The sequence below is a fragment of the Bos indicus x Bos taurus genome, chromosome 7 (genome assembly GCF_003369695.1).
Source record: "Bos indicus x Bos taurus breed Angus x Brahman F1 hybrid chromosome 7, Bos_hybrid_MaternalHap_v2.0, whole genome shotgun sequence".
Taxonomy (NCBI): Eukaryota; Metazoa; Chordata; class Mammalia; order Artiodactyla; family Bovidae; genus Bos; species Bos indicus x Bos taurus.
The window spans coordinates 70,854,316-70,872,302 of record NC_040082.1 but is presented as its reverse complement, the minus strand read 5'-3'; positions in this window follow the sequence as shown (position 1 = coordinate 70,872,302).

Below are 17,987 nucleotides of genomic sequence, written 5' to 3'. Positions count from 1 at the left end.
ATTTAATCATGTTGCATAATAAAGCTCAAGTAAATATAAAAATACCCAGTATCCAAGAAGGTAAAACAAAAAGCCACAATCACCAGGCACACAAATAAGCAAGAAAATATGACCCATGATATGATAAAAAGCAATGCAAACTCAGAAAAGACGGTAGCAAGGATATTAAAAGTTATATCAGGATTCCATATGTTCAAGGAAATAAGAGGAGAGATTGAACACATTTAGGAGACACAAAAGATTTTTGTTAAAAGATGTAATTGAGAGATTAAAATGACAACACTTGACATGAAAAATAAACTGAATGGGATTAAAGGCAGAGCAGACACTGCAGAAGATTAATGAACTTGAAACTATAACAATAGAAACTATCCAAAATGAAACAGAGGAAAAAGATTGAAAAATGAAAAAAAAAAAGAACATCTATTGTCTCTTTAGAAGATAATAGAAGGCTTAAGGCAAAATGGGATTATTTGGAAGGAATGATGCTAAAGCAGTACTTTGGCCACCTCATGCGAAGAGTTGACTCATTGGAAAAGACTCTGATGCTGGGAGGGATTGGGGGCAGGAGGAGAAGGGGACGACAGAGGATGAGATGGCTGGATGGCATCACTGACTCGATGGACGTGAGTGTGAGTGAACTCCGGGAGTTGGTGATGGACAGGGAGGCCTGGCGTGCTGCGGTTCATGGGGTCGCAAAGAGTCGGACATGACTGCTCCACTGAACTGAACTAAGGCAAAATAGCAATGTATTGTGGGGTTTTAACACATGGCTAAGTAAAATGTGTGGCAAAAACAGTATAATGCCCAGGATAGGAACAGGAATGCAAAAGTAGGAAGTCAAGAGAATAATAATGAAATAACCTGGAATAACAGGCAAGTTTGGCCTTGGAGCACAAAATGAAGCAGGGAAAAGCTAATAGAGTTTTGTCAAGAGAACACACTGATCACAGGAAACATTCTCCTCCACAACACAAGAGATGATTCTACACAGACTGCACCAGATGATCAATACCGAAATCAGATTGATTATACTCTTTGTGACCAAAGATGGAGAAGCTCTATACAGTGAGCAAAAACAAGACCTGGAGCTGACTGTAACTGAGATCATGAGATCCTGTTTGCAAAATTCAGGCTTAATTTGAAGAAAGTAGGAAAAAATACTAGGCCATTCAGGTATGACCTAAATCAAATCCCATATGATTATACAGTAGAGGTGACTAATAGATTCAAGGGATTAGATCTGGTAGACAGAGTGCCTGAAAGAATTAGGGATGGAGGTTTGTAACACTCCAGAAGGCAGTGACCAAAACCATCTCAAAGAAAAATAAATGCAAGAAGGCAAAGTGGTTGTCTGAGTAGGCTTTTTAAATAGCTGAGAAAAGAAGAAAAGGCAAGGGAGAAAGGGAAAGATGTACCCACCTGAATGCAGAGTTCCAGAGAATAGCAAGGAGAGATAAAATGACCTTTTCAATGAACAATGCAAAGAAATAGAGGAAAGCAATAGAATGGGAAAACCTAGAGACCTCTTCAAGAAAATTGGAGGTATCAAAGGAACATTTCATGAAAGGATGGGCAGCACAATAAAGGACAGAAATGGTAGGGACCTAACAGAAGCAGAAGAGACTAAGAAGAGTTGGCAAGAATACACAGAACTATACAAAAAAGGTTTTAATGACCCAGATAACCATGATGGTGGGGTCACTCACCTAACAGCCAGACATCCTGGAGTATGAAGTCAAGTAGGCCTTAAGCATTACTGCAAACAAAGCTAATGGAGGTGATGGAATTCCAACTGAGCTATTTAAAATCCTAAAAGATGCTGCTGTTAAAGTGCTGCACTCATTATGTCAGCAAATTGGAAAATCCCCTATGATGAAAGGACATTTTGGGGTTTTTTTTTGGTGTTAGTTCTAGAAGGTGTTGTAGGTCTTCATAGAACTGGTCAACTTCAGCTTCTTTGGCATTAGTGTTTGGGGCATAGACTTGGATTACTATGACTATATTACTATTACTTTGCCAACAAAGGTCCGTCTAGTCACAGCTATGGTTTTTCCAGCAGTTATGTATAGATGTGAGAGTTGGACCATAAAGAAAGCTGAGCACTGAAAAACTGATGCTTTTGAACTGTGGTGTCGGAGAAGACTCTTGAGAGTCCTTTGGACTGCAAGGAGATCCAACCAGTCCATCCTAAAGGAAATCAGTCCAGAATGTTCACTGGAAGGACTGATGTTGAAGCTGAAACTCCAATGTTTTGGCCTGATGCAAAGAGCTGACTCATTTGAAAAGACCCTGATGCTGGGAAAGATTGAAGGCAGGAGGAGAAGGGGATGACAGAGGATGAGATGGTTGGATGGCATCACCAACTCGATGGACATGAGTGTGAGTGAACTCTGAGTGTTGTTGATGGACAGGGAGGCTTGGTGTGCTGCAGTCCATGGGGTTGCAAAGAGTCAGATATGACTGAGCAAGTGAACTGAACTGAACTATGACTATAGAGGATACACAAAATAATTTGAATGTTTCTAAAAACACTGAAAACAAAAAATAGCAACATCTTTTAAAATTAAAACTTCTTTATTAATGACATATTCTAATCATTTAGGCTTGTTCTTGGCATTTATTCTCAAAACTGTACCTACCTATGTTGCCTTTAGTTAATAGTAAATCCAGCAGTTTTTAAAAGCACTGGATTTTTTTTTTAAAAAGGCATCCAAATTGGAAAGAAAGAGGTAAAATTTTCATTATATGCAGGTAGCTGAATTAGGTCATCAGTTCTAATAATTTTTGTGTGGAGTATTTATGGTTTTCTATATAGAATAGAAAACCATAAATTCTATATAGAATTTAGAAATACTAAATTCTATAGAAAACCATAAATTCTCTCTCTATATAGAAAACCATAAATACTCCACACAAAAGTTATTAGAACTGATGAACTAATTCAGTAATGTAACGGGATATATGATTAACATATAGAAATCTGTTGCATTTCTTTATACTAGCAATGACATATCAGAAAAGTAAGTAAAAATAATGTTTTATAATCACATAAAAAAAAAAACCTAGGAATAAATCTGACCAAAGAGGTGAAAGACTTATTTGCTGAGAACTATGTAAATGATAAAAGAAGTTGAAGATGATTCAGAGACATGGAAATATATCTCATGTTCTTGAATTGGAAGGATTAATATCATTAAAATGGCCATACTATACAAAGCAATCTACAGATTTAATGCAATCCCTTTCAGATTACCCATGACATTTTTCACAGAAGTAAAACAAATGATCCTAAAATTTAGATGGAACCACAAAAGACACAGAGTTGCCAAAGCAATCCTGAATAAAAAAAAACAAACCCTCCCAGAATTCAGACAATAATACAAAATTACAGTAATCAAAATAGTGTGGTCGTGGCACAAGAACAGACATATGGATCAATGGAAAAGAATAGAGAATCCAGAAACAAACCCACTTATGGTCAATTAACCTTTCACAAAGGAGAAAAGAATGTAGAAGGGAGAAAAGACAGTCTCTTTAGTAAGTAGTGTTCAAAAGCTGGACAGTCAGCCGCATGTAAATTAATGAAGTTAGAACACTCCCTCACATCATACACAATAATAAACTCCAAATAGCTTAAAGACTTAAATATAAGGCATGCCACCATAAAACTCCTAGAAGAGAACATAGGCAAAATATTCTTTTACATGAATAATAGCATTAGTCAGCCTCCTAAGGCAAAAGAAATAAAAGCAAAAATAAATGGGACCTAATCAAGCTTATAAGCATTTTCACAGCAAAGGAAACTATTAAAAAATGAAAGAACAACATACAGTCTGGGAGAAAATGTTTACAAACAATGTGATTAACAAAAGCTTAATTTCCAAAATGTACAAATAGCTCCTACAGCACTCTCTCTCGCGCGCGCGCGCTCTCTCTCTCTCTCTCTATATATATATAGTAAAAAACTGGGCAGAAGACCTAAACAGACATTTTTCCAAAGAAGATATGCAGATGTTCAACAGACATACAAAAAATGCTCAATACTGCTAATTAGTAGAGAAACACAAATCAAAACTACTGATTTATCAGCTCCCCCATTTAGAATGGCCACCATCAAAAAGTTTACAAAATATAAATGCTGGAGAGGGTGTGGAGAAAAGGGAACCCTCCTACACTGTTGGTAGGAATGTAATTTGGTGCAGCCACTATGAAAAACATATCAAAGTTTCTCAAAAAAGTAAAAATAGAACTACCATTTGATCCAGCAATCCCACTCCTGGGCACATATGCAGGAACAATGAAAATTCTAAATCTAATTTAAAAAGATACAGGCACCCCAGTGTTCATAGCTGCACTATCTACAATAGCCAAAACATGGAAGCAACCTGAGTGTACATCAATAGATGAGTGGATAAAGATACACACAAACATGCATATATACACAATGGAATATTACTCAGCCATGAAAAGGGACTGAAATAGTGCCACAGCAACGTGAATGGATCTAGAGATTATTGACTAACTTCAGTTCAGTCCCTCAGTCGTGTCTGACTCTTTGAGACCCCATGAATCGCAGCACGCCAGGCCTCCCTGTCCATCACCAACTCCCGGAGTTCACTCAAATTCACGTCCATCTAGTCAGTGATGCCATCCAGCCATCTCATCCTCTGTCATCCCCTTCTCGTCCTGCCCCCAATCCCTCCCAGCATCAGGGTCTTTTCCAATGAGTCAACTCTTCGCATGAGGTGCCCAAAGTACTGGAGTTTCAGCTTCAGCATCATTCCTTCCAAAGAAATCCCAGGGCTGATCTCCTTCAGAATGGACTAGTTGGATCTCCTTGCACTCCAAGGGACTCTCAAGAGTCTTCTCCAACACCACAGTTCAAAAGCATCAATTCTTTGGCGCTCAGCTTTCTTCACAGACCAACTCTCACATCCATACATGACCACAGGAAAAACCATAGCCTTTACTAAACGGACCTTGGTTGGCAAAGTAATGTCTCTGCTTTTGAATATGCTATCTAGGTTGGTCATAACTTTCCTTCCAAGGAGTAAGCGTCTTTTAATTTCATGGCTGCAATCACCATCTGCAGTGATTTTGGAGCCCCCAAAAATAAAGTCTGACACTGTTTCCACTGTTTCCCCAACTATTTCCCATGAAGTGATGGGACCGGATGCCATGATCTTCGTTTTCTGAATGTTGAGCTTTAAGCCAACTTTTTCACTCTCTTCTTTCACTTTCATCAAGAGGCTTTCTAGTTCCTCTTCACTTTCTGCCATAAGGGTGGTGTCATCTGCATATCTGAGGTTATTGATATTTCTCCCAGCAATCTCGATTCCAGCTTGTGCTTCTTCCAGCCCAACGTTTCTCATGATGTACTCTGCATATAAGTTAAATAAGCTAACTTAGGCAAAGACAAATATTATATCACATGTGGAATCTAAAAAGATGATACAAATGAACTTAGGTACAAAACAGAAATAGACTCATGGACATAGAAAACAAACTTATGATTACCAAAGGGGAAAGGGAGGTAGGGATAAACTAGAAGTTTGGGATTAACAGATACAAATTACTTCATATACAATAAACAACAAGGACCTACTGTATAGCACTGGGAACTACATTTGTTTTTTTTTTTTTTCCCCAACTCTGCCGCAACTACATTTGATATAATAATCTATAATGGAAAAGAATCTGAAAATAGAACATATACCCATACATATATTACCATTTTGCTGTGTACTTGAAACTAACACATTATAAACCAACTATACTTCAATAAAAATACATTTCAAAGCTCATGATTTAAAAAATTAGCACTGATTTTTTTTTAAATTAGAAAACTTTTTCATATATATATATATTTAATTTTATTTTATTTTTAAACTTTACATAATTGTATTAGTTATGCCAAATATCAAAATGAATCCGCCACAGGTTTGTAATGGGAAACATTTTAAGTCACTAAGAGGGGCTATGCATGGGAACTCCTCCAGATCTACAGTTAATCTTTAACTAATCTCTTACATATTGCTAAGTCACTTTAGTCGTGTCCGACTCTGTGCGACCCCATAGACGGCAGCCCACCAGGCTCCCCCGTCCCTGGGATTCTCCAGGCAAGAACACTGGAGTGGGTTGCCATTTCCTTCTCCAATGCATGAGAGTGAAAAGTGAAAGTGAAGTCGCTTAGTCATGTCTGACTCTTGGCGACCCCATGGACCGCAGCCTACCAGGCTCCTCCGCCCATGGGATTTTCCAGGTAAGAGTACTGGAGTGGGGTGCCATTGCCTTCTCCCACTCATTACATATAACTGCTGTTAATAGAATCCAGGCCATGAGGTGCTTGCCTCAAAGGATATTTAGGGTGGTTTCAGCTCTTTATAATTCAGTTCAGTTCAGTTCAGTCGCTCAGTCGTGTCCGACTCTTTGCGACCCCATGAATCGCAGCACACCAGGCCTCCGTGTCCATCACCAACTCCCGGAGTTCACTCAGACTCATGTCCATCGAGTCAGTGATGCCATCCAGCCATCTCATCCTCTGTCATCCCCTTCTCGTCCTGCCCCCAATCCCTTCCAGCAACAGAGTCTTTTCCAATGAGTCAACTCTTCGCATCAGGTAGCCAAAGTATTGGAGTTTCAGCTTTAGCATCATTCCCTTCAAAGAAATCCCAGGGCTGATCTCCTTCAGAATGGACTGGTTGGATCTACTTGCAGTCCAAGGGACTCTCAAGAGTCTTCTCCAACACCACAGTTCAAAAGCATCAATTCTTCAGCACTCAGCCTTCTTCACAGACCAACTCTCACATCCATACATGACCACTGGAAAAACCATAGCCTTTACTAAACAGACCTTAGTTGGCAAATATGCTTTTGAATATGCTATCTAGGTTGGTCATAACTTTCCTTCCAAGGAGTAAGCGTCTTTTAATTTCACGGCTGCAGTCACCATCTGCAGTGATTTTGGAGCCCCAAATAATAAAGTCTGACACCGTTTCCACAGTTTCCCCATCTATTTCCCATGAAGTGATGGGACCAGATGCCATGATCTTCGTTTTCTGAATGTGAGCTTTAAGCCAACTTTTTCACTCTCCTCTTTCACCTTCAACATTAAAGTCTTTAATTATATATAACTTCTCTCCAGAACTACATTTAAAAACAAACTGAATCCAGGTAAGGAGTGAATGTAAGAAAATGTATCTGAATAGTAGACATTCTTGATTGGTTGAAAATTTTTTTCTTTGAAAATTCTATTCCCCCTTCAATGTCAATGGAATGTCACAGTAAAAACTACTATACTAAGGAGTCAGAAGCAGAATTCTTGATAGCTTTGTCTAACCTGGTGCCATAAAGAGGAACAACCAACATTATTGGGGATTTTTTTTTTTTTTTTTTAATGAAGTAACCTGGGTTAAAGCATTTATAGAAAACAAAGTACATAATTGCTATTTACTAGTGAGACTACTAAAAGCCAGGTAATCTAGATGTTTTTAATCACTCTATAACATAGATATTACCCCCAAATAATTCCAAGTAAGGAAGTACAATTACTTTAAAGTAACTTAGGGGTCTCTTCAAAATGGCAGAGGAGTAAGACGTGGTCACTTTCCTCCCCACAAATACATCAGAAATACATCTGCAAGTGGAACAAGTCCTACAGAACACCTACTGAACTCTGGCTGAAGACCTCAGACTTCCAAAAAGGCAAGCTCATGTCCACATAACAAGATAGGAAGGAATTGGGACAAGATTTGTGCTTTTGGGAAGGAGCTGTGAAGGAGGAAAATTTTCCCCACTAGGAAGCCCCCTCATTGGCAGGGACAGTGGAGAGCTTTGGAGACTGTAGCAACAGGTATGCAGAAGGCAAAGCAGAGAGAATTCTGCAAAGAGATGAGTGCCAACCAGCATCCCCACAGCCTATGCTTTGCCTTTTTCTAGTTTGCTTTCTGCATTTGATTTGCTCTTGGTTTTGTGTTTTTACCAGTTTTTAGTTTTGTTTTCATTTATGGGTTTGTTTGTTGATTTGATTGCTCTTTTTTGTTGCCTCTTTCTTTTTTTTGTGTGAGTGTGAAAGTGCCTTTCTTTATGTGTTTTTGTATGTTTAGTTTTGCTTTCACCATTTGTCAGAGTTTTGTCTGTTTCTTGTTTGTTGGTTGGTTTTGTTTTTTCTTTTTTTTCCTCTCCTGTGCCACATTGCTTGTGGGGTCTTGATGCTCCAGCTAGGGGTTGGGCCAGAGCCACTGAGTTGGGAGACCTGAGTCCAGCGTTTTGAACCACCAGAGAACTCCAGACCTCTTGGAATATTTGTGAGTGCTCTCCCAGAAGCTTCCATCACTACACTAAGACCTGGCTCCACCAAATGGCCAACAAGCGCCAGTGCTGGATGATTCATGCCAAACAACTAGCAAAACAGTAACACAAACCCACCCATTAGCAGACAAGCTGCCTAAAGCCATACTAGGTTCATAGACAGCAAAAACACACTACTGGATGCAGCACTAATCATCAGAGGGATAAGATTCAGTTCCACCCACCACAACAGAGGCACAGTCCCACCACCAGGAAGTCTACAGAAGGCAATGGTACAAGCACACCCACGGGGGGCAGACACAACGAGAAGAAATATAACCCTGCAGCCTGCAGAAACGAGACCCCAAACAAAATGAGTAGAAAAATATGCAGCAGATGAAGGAACAGGGTAAAACCTAACAACCCGAAACAAATAAGGGGAAATAGACGGTCTACCTGAAAAAGTATTCAGAGTAATGATAGTAAAGATGATCCCAAATATCAGAAATAGAATGGAGGCAGAGATAAAGAAAATGGAGGCCCTGATCAAGAAGATACAACAAATTTTTAACAAAGACCTTAAAAAACTAAAGAACAAACAATCAGCAATGAACACAATAACTGAAATTAAAAAATACACTAGAGGCATACACTAGCAAAATAACTGAGGCAGAAATACACTAGCAAAATACACTAGCAGAATAACTGAGGCAGAAGAAGGGATAAGAATGGTGGAAATAAGCAGAGCAGAATAAAGGGACAAAAATGAAAAGAAATGAAAACACTCTTAGAGACCTCTGGGACAACAGTAAGCACACCAACATTCAAATAATAGGGATCCCAGGAGAAGAAAAGAAAAAGTATATTAGAAAATATTTGAGGAGATCATAGATGAAAACTTCCCTACCATGGGAACAGAAATACCCATCCAAGTCCAGGAAGTCCAGAGAGTCTCACATAGGATAAACCCAAGGAGAAACACGCCAAGACACGTATTAATCAAACTAACAAAAATTAAACACAAAGAAAAAATATTAAAAGCAGCAAGGGGAAAGCAATAAATAACTTACAAGGGACTCCTCATAAGGTCATCAGCTGATTTTTCAAAAGAAACTCTGCAGGCCAGAAGGGAGAGGCAGGATATATTTAAAGTGATGAAACAAAAAACCTACTACCAAGATTACTCTACCCAGCAAGGATATCATTCAGATTCGACTGAGAAATTAAAAGCTTTACAGACAAGCAAAAGTTAACAGAATTTAGTACCACCAAACCAGCTTTACAACAAATGTTAAAGGAACTTCTCTAGGCAGGAAATACAAGGTAAGGAAAAGACCTACAAAAACAAACCTAAAATAATAAGTAAATGATAACAGGATAATAGATATCAGTATGCATGCTAAGTCTCTTCATTCGTGGCCAGATCTTTGCGACCCTATGGACTGTAGCCTATCAGTTTCCTCTGACCATGGGATTCTCCAGGCAAGAATAATGGAGTGGGTTGCCATGCCCTCCTGCAGGGGATCATCCCAACCCTGAGATCAAACCTGCATCTTTTCCATCTCCAGCATTGGCAGGCGGATTCTTTACTGCCAGTGACATCTAGGAAGCTCTAATACATATCAATAATTACCTTAAATGAAAACGGATTAATGCTCCAACCAAAAGACACAGACTGGCTGAATGGATGTGAAACAAGAACCATATATATGCTGTCTAGAAGAGATCCACTTCACATCTAGGGATACACACAGACTAAAAGTGAGAGGCAAGAAAAAGATTCCATGCAAATAGAAATCAAAAGAAAGATAAGAGTAGCAATACCCCTATCAGTTAAAATAGACCTTAAAATAAAGACTGTTACAAGAGACACATGATCACTTGGTACACAGCACCAGGTAATTCAGTGAAACTATGAGCTATTCCTTGCAGGGCTACCCAAGATGGACAGGACATGGTGAAGAGTTCTGACAAAATGTGGTCCACTGGAGAAGGGAATGGCAAACCACTTCAGTATTCTTACCTCGAGGACCCCATGAACGGTATGAAAAGGCAAAAAGATTTGACAATGGAAGATGAGCCCCAAAGGTAGGTAGGTGTCCAATATACTACAGGGAAAGAAGAGCAGAGAAATAACTCTAGAAAGAATGAAGAGAATGAGCCAATGCGGAAACGGTGCCCAGTTGTGGATGTCTGGTGGTGAAAGTCTGATGCAGTAAAAAACGATATTGCGTAAGACCTGAAGTGTTACGTTAGGTCCATGAATCAAGGTAAATTGGATGTAGTCAAACAGGAAATGGCAAGACTGAATATCGACACTTTAGGAATCAGTGAACTAAAATGAATGGGAATGGGTGAATTTAATTTAGATGATTATATTTACTACTGTGGCAAAGAATCCCTTTGCCACGGAAATGGAGTAGCTGCCATAGTCAACAAGAGTCCAAAATGCAGTACTTGGGTGCAGTCTCAAAAATGACAGAATGATCTCAATTCATTTCCAATGCACATCATTCAACATCACAGTAATCCAAGTCTATATACCCCAGCCACTAATGCCAAAGAAGCTGAAGTTGAATGATTCTATGAAACCTACAAGACCTTCTAGAATTAACACCAAAAAAAGATGTCCTTTACATCATAGGGGATTGGAATGCAAAAGTAGGAAGTTAAGAGATACCTGGGGTAACAGGTAAGTTTGGCCTTGGAATACTTAAGAAGCAGGGTGAAGGCTAACAGTTTTGCTAAAAGAACACAGTAATCACAGCAAACACGCTCTTCTAACAACACAAGAGATGACTCTATACATGGACAGTAACAGATGGTCAACACCAAGATCAGATTGATTATATTCTTTGCAGTTGAAGATGGAGAAGCTCTGCACAGTCAGCAAAAACAAGACCTGGAGATGACTGTGACTCAGGTCATGAGCTCCTATTGCAAAATTCAGACTTAAATTGAAGAAAGTAGGGAAAACCACTTGGAGAAGGCAGTGGCACCCCACTCCAGTACTCTTGCCTGGAAAATCCCATGGACAGAGGAGCCTGGTAGGCTGCAGTCCATGGAGTCGCTAAGAGTCCGACACGACAGTGACTTCACTTTTCACTTTCATGCATTGGAGAAGGAAATGGCAACCCACTCCAGTGTTCTTGCCTGGAGAATCCCAGGGACAGAGGAGCCTGGTGGGCTGCTGTCTATGGGATTGCACAAAGTCAGACACGACTGAAGTGACTTAGCAGCAGCAGCAGGGAAAACCACTAAGCCATTCAGGTCCTAAGTAAAATTCCTTATGATGATACAGTGGAAGTGGCAAAAATATTCAAGGGATTAGATCTGATAGACTGCCTGAAGAACTATGGACAGAGATTGGTAACAATGTACAGGAGGTGGTGACCAGAACTATCCCAAAGAAAAATGAAAAATGAAAAATAGATGTCTGAGGAGGCCTTACACATAGCTGAGAAAAAAAGAGAAGCAAAAAGCAAAGGAGAAAGGAAAAGATATACCCAGCTGAATGCAGAGTTCCAAAGAATGGCAGGGAGAGATAAGAAAGCCTTCCTAAGTAAACAATGCAAAGACATAGAACGGGAAAACCGAGAGACTGCTTCAAAAAAAAAAAAAATTAGAGATACCAAGAGAGCATCTCATACAAAGATGGGCACAACAAAAGAGAGAAATGGCAAGGACCTAACAGAAGAAGAAGAGATTAACAATGGGTGGCAAGATTATACAGTTCAGTTCTCTCGCTCAGTCGTGTCCGACTCTTTGCGACCCCATGAATCACAGCACACCAGGCCTCCCTGTCCATCACCAACTCCCGGAGTTCACTCAGACTCATGTCCATCGAGTCAGTGATGCCATCCAGACATCTCATCCTCTGTCATCCCCTTCTCCTCCTGCCCCCAATCCCTCCCAGCATCAGGGTCTTTTCCAATGAGTCAACTCTTCGCATGAGGTGGTCAAAGTACTGGAGTTTCAGCTTTAGCATCATTCCTTCCAAAGAAATCCCAGGGCTGATCTCCTTCAGAATGGACTGGTTGGATCTCCTTGCAATCCAAGGGACTCTCAAGAGTCTTCTCCAACACCACACTTCAAAAGCATCAATTCTTCGGCACTCAGCCTTCTTCACAGTCCAACTCTCACATGCATACATGACCAATGGAAAAACCATAGCCTTAACTAGACGAACCTTTGTTGGCAAAGTAATGTCTCTGCTTTTGAGTATGCCATCTAGGTTGGTCATAACTTTCCTTCCAAGGAGTAAGCGTCTTTTAATTTCATGGCTGCAATCACCATCTGCAGTGACTTTGGAGCCCAGAAAAATAAAGTCTGACACTGTTTCCCCATCTATTTCCCATGAAGTGATGGGACCGGATGCCATGATCTTCGTTTTCTGAATGTTGAGCTTTAAGCCAACTTTTTCACTCTCTTCTTTCACTTTCATCAAGAGGCTTTTGAGTTCCTCTTCACTTTCTGCCACAAGGGTGGTGTCATCTGCGTATCTAAGATTATTGATATTTCTCCCGGCAATCTTGATTCCAGCTTGTGCTTCTTCCAGTCCAGCATTTCTCATGATGTACTCTGCCTATAAGTTAAATAAGCAGGGTGACAATATACAGCCTTGATGTACTCCTTTTCCTATCTGGAACCAGTTTGTTGTTTCATGCCCAGTTCTAACTGTTGATTCCTGACCTGCATACAAATTTCTCAAGAGGCAGGTCAGGTGGTCTGGTATTCCCATCTCTTTCAGAATTTTCCACAGTTTATTGTGATCCACACAGTTAAAGGCTTTGGCATAGTCAATAAAGCAGAAATAGATGTTTTTCTGGAACTCTCTTGCTTTTTCCATGATCCAGCAGATGTTGACAATTTGATCTCTGGTTCCTCTGCCTTTTCTAAAACCAGCTTGAACATCAGGAAGTTCATGGTTCACATATTGCTGAAGCCTGGCTTGGAGAATTTTGAGCATTACTTTACTAGCATGTGAGATGAGTGCAATTGTGCGGTAGTTTGAGCATTCTTTGGCATTGCCTTTCTTTGGGATCGGAATGAAAACTGACCTTTTCCAGTCCTGTGGCCACTACTGAGTTTTCCAAATGTGCTGGCATATTGAGTGCAGCACTTTCACACCATCATCTATCAGGATTTGAAAGAGCTCCACTGGAATTCCATCACCTCCACTAGCTTTGTTCGTAGTGATGCTTTCTAAGGCCCACTTGACTTCACATTCCAGGATGTCTGGCTCTAGGTCAGTGATCACACCATCGTGATTATCTGGGTCGTGAAGATCTTTTTTGTACAGTTCTTCTGTGTATTCTTGCCATCTCTTAATATCTTCTGCTTCTGTTAGGTCCATACCATATCTGTCCTTTATCGAGCCCATCTTTGCATGAAATGTTCCCTTGGCTATCTCTGATTTTCTTGAAGAGATCTCTAATCTTTCCCATTCTGTTGTTTTCCTGTTTCTTTGCATTGATCACTGAAGAAGGCTTTCTTATCTCTTCCTGCTATTTTTTGGAACTCTGCATTCAGATGCTTATATCTTTCCTTTTCTCCTTTGCTTTTCGCTTCTCTTCTTTTCACAGCTATTTGTAAGGCCTCCCCAGACAGCCATTTTGCTTTTTTGCATTTCTTTTCCATGGGGATGGTCTTGATCCCTGTCTCCTGTACAATGTCACGAACCTCAGTCCATAGTTCACCAGGCACTCTATCTATCAGACCTAGTCCCTTAAATCTATTTCTCACTACCACTGTATAATCATAAGGGATTTGATTTAGGTCATACCTGAATGGTCTAGTGGTTTTCCCTACTTTCTTCAATTTCAGTCTGAATTTGGCAATAAGGAGTTCATGATCTGAGCCACAGTCAGCTCCTGGTCTTGTTTTTGTTGACTGTATAGAGCGTCTCCATCTTTGGCTGCAAAGAATATAATCAATCTGATTTCGGTGTTGACCATCTGGTGATGTCCATGTGTAGTGTCTTCTCTTGTGTTGTTGGAAGAGGGTGTTTGCTATGACCAGTGCATATTCTTGGCAAAACTCTATTAGTCTTTGCCCTGCTTCATTCCGTTTTCCAAGGCCAAATTTGCCTGTCACTCCAGGTGTTTCTTGACTTCTTCCTTTTGCATTCCAGTCCCCTATAATGAAAAGGACATCCTTTTTGGGTGTTAGTTCTAAAAGGTCTTGTAGGTCTTCATAGAACCATTCAACTTCAGCTTCTTCAGTGTTACTGGTTGGGGCTTAGACTTGGATTACTGTGATATTGAATGGTTTGCCATACAGAACCATACAAAAAAGGTCTTAATGACCCAGATAACCATGATGGTGTGATCACTCACCTAGAGCCAGACATGCTGGAGTGAGAAAACAAGTGGGCCATAAGAATCATCACTAGAACAAAGATAGTGGAGGTGATGGAATTCCAGCTAAGCTATTTAAAATCCTAAAAGATGATGCTGTTAAAGTGCTGCAATCAATATGCCAGCACATCGGGAAACTCAGCAATGACCACAGGTTGAAAAGCTGTTTTCATTCCAATCCCAAAGAAGGGCAATGCCAAAGAATGTTCAAACTATCATACAGTTGTGTTCACTTCACATGCTGCCAAAGTAATGCTCAAAATCCTTCAGGGTAGACTTTAGCAGTATGTGAACCGAGAACTTCCAGATGTACAAACTGGGTTTAGAAAAGGCAGAGGAACCACAGGTCAAACTGCCAACACCTGTATCATAGAAAAGGCAAGGGAATTTCAGAAAAACATATACATCTGCTTCATTGACCATGCTAAAGCCTTGCACTGTGTGGATCACAAAAAGCTGAGGAAAACTTCTTATAAGCATGGGAATACCAGACCACTTTACCTATCATCTGAGAAGCTTATATGCATGCCAACAAGCAACAGTTAGAACCGGACATGGAACAACGGATGGTTCCAAAATTAGGAAAGGAGTATGTCAAAGCTGTATATTGTCACTCTATTTAACTTAAATGCAGAGTATGGGCAGTGGAGAGGCCAGGGCGCCCTCTGTCCTGGACAGCATATCAGCCCCAGGGTGGCCAGTGGCAGTAGTGACGGCAGGGAGCCGTCCACTCCTGGTCATCCTCCAACATCAGGTCGACTTCCCTGGAACCCCTTCCCCGTGACTCCAGCAGGGCCTCTGCCTCAGCCCCTGAGCAGCATGGTGATCAACATCCAACAGCTGGTGAAGGTTTACACACTCAACAAGGACCAGCAGTGGGACAACCAGGGTGCCAGACATATCATCCAGCTATGTGGAGCAGCTGAAGGGCATGTCCCTGCTAGTCAGGGCCTGACAAAATGTGGTCCACTGGAGAACGGAATAGCAAACCACTTCAAGATTCCTACTTTGAGAACCCCATGAACACTATGAAAAGGCAAAAAGATATGACACTGAAAGATGAGCACCCCAGGTCAGTAGGTGTCCAATATACTACTGGGGAAGAGTGGAGGGCAATTACTAATATCTCCAGAATGAAGAGGATGAGCCAAAGCGGAAACGACACCCAGCTGTGGATGTTGTCTGGTCGTGAAGGTAAAGTCCGATGAAATAAGGAACAATATGGCTTAGGAACCTGAAATGTTATTGGACGTGGTTAAACAGGAGATGGCGAGACTGAGCACTGAAATTTTAGAAATCAGAGAACTAAATTGATGGGAATGGGTGAATTTAATTCAGATGACCACAGTACCTAACTCTGTAGGCAAGACCTCAGAAAATAAGCAGTAGCACATTTAACACTGGAAATAAAATATTTCCCTGCACATTTAACACCAAGTTTGATGTTAATGAGATTTCTAGAAATACTAAATTATGAGACATCAAATCATTAGGGAAAATGCTATTAACAAAAGATGTATATTTATACACTGGCCATTCTCTAAACCTCTCCAACTAGTCCTGACGCTCCCAACACTTTCAAATAAAAACCTGGTGCTTTCAGAAAATGAGTTCAGAAGTACAAGGAAAAAGGCAAGAGTAGGAACCTGGTAATCCACCTTCTAATACTGGGAACGGGGGATCTCTGGTCATGGAACTGTTGGGTTGGTGCAAAGTAATCGCGGTTTTGCATTGTTGATCTTTGATACTGAAATACATTCTTAAATATGGTTATGCTATACATCATTTTAATGTGCATTCCTCGCTTTATGGTTTTCTAATGACAATATTTGCTGTTTATATTTAGACTAGGGAGATAATGTTAGACAAAAAGGAAAATTAAGCAATTGTCTTATTCAAGTTCAAAATAGGTCATAAAACAGCAGACAACTCGCCAACATCATTTGCAAAGACAATAACCTTGATGATGAGGAGTGCAGTGGCCAGCCATTGCAAGTTGACAATGACCAACTGATAGCAATCAGCAAAGCTGATGCTCAAAGTTGATTCTCAATTACATGAGAAGCTGTCAAAGAACTCAAACTCAACCATTCTGTGGTTGTTCACATCTGAACAAATTGGAAAGGTGAAAAAACCCAAGTGGGTGCCTTGCAAGCTGACCAAAAGTCAAAAAAATTCTTATCATTTGCAACAAAGGACCATTTCTCATTTGTATTGTTATGTGCAATGAAAAGTGGATTTTATACACCCAACAAATGGCGATGACCAGCTCAGTAGTTGGGGCTGAGAAGCTCCAAAACACTTCCCAAAGCCAAACTTGCACCAAAAAATGGTCATGGTCACTGGTGCTCTGGTGTCCATTTGACCCAGTACAGCTTTCTGAATCCCGGTGAAACCATTATACCTGAGAAGCACACTAAGCAAATCAACGAGAGGCACTGAAAAATGCAATGCCTGCAGCAGGTACTGGTCAACAGGTCCAGTTCTTCTCCATGACAACACCCGACTGCACATCGCATAACCAACACTTCCAAAAAGTTAAATAATTGGGCTACCAAGTTTGCCTCACCCACCATTCACCTGACCTCTTGCCAAATGACTTAAGCATCTCAACAGCTTTCTGCAGGGAAAATGTTTTCCAAAATTTACTGAATCCCAAAGCATGTATTTTTACTTTATAGGAATAAACATTTCTTGTTGGTAAAAACATGTTGATAATAATGGTTTCTATTTTGATTAATAATGATGTTTGAACCTAGTTAATAAGATTTACAATTCATGATCTGAAACTCTGATTTTGAACCAACCTAGTCAGATCTCACATGTGTGTGGCTCCATCACTAAGTCATGTCTGACTCTGTGACCTCATGGACTGTAGTCCACCAGGCTCCTCCATCCATAGGATTTTCCAGGCAAGAATACTGGAGTGGGTTGCCATTTCCTCCTCAAGTGGATCTTTCCGACCCAGGGACTGAACTTTCATCTCCTGCGTTGGCAGATGGATTTTTTACCACTGAGCTACCTCGGCAGCAACACCCCACATGCTGCACCACAAAAAAGACTCAGCAAAGCCGGAAAAAAAAAAAAAAAAAAAGGAAACTGTGTTTCCAGAAGACAGGAAAAATTAGTAGACACTCATGTGATGGAGTACCATCCTCGCACCACTTAACTTTTTCTACGTAATTCACTGAAGTTTCACCTTAACTCCGAAACTTCTACGAATTAGGCCTAGACACTAGCAAGTACCCTTTAGTAAAGAATGCAAACGTTTTTCAGAAAGGAAATGGATTAGCAATCATTATTAGTAAGAAATAATGTGATTTTCCCCCCCTCCCT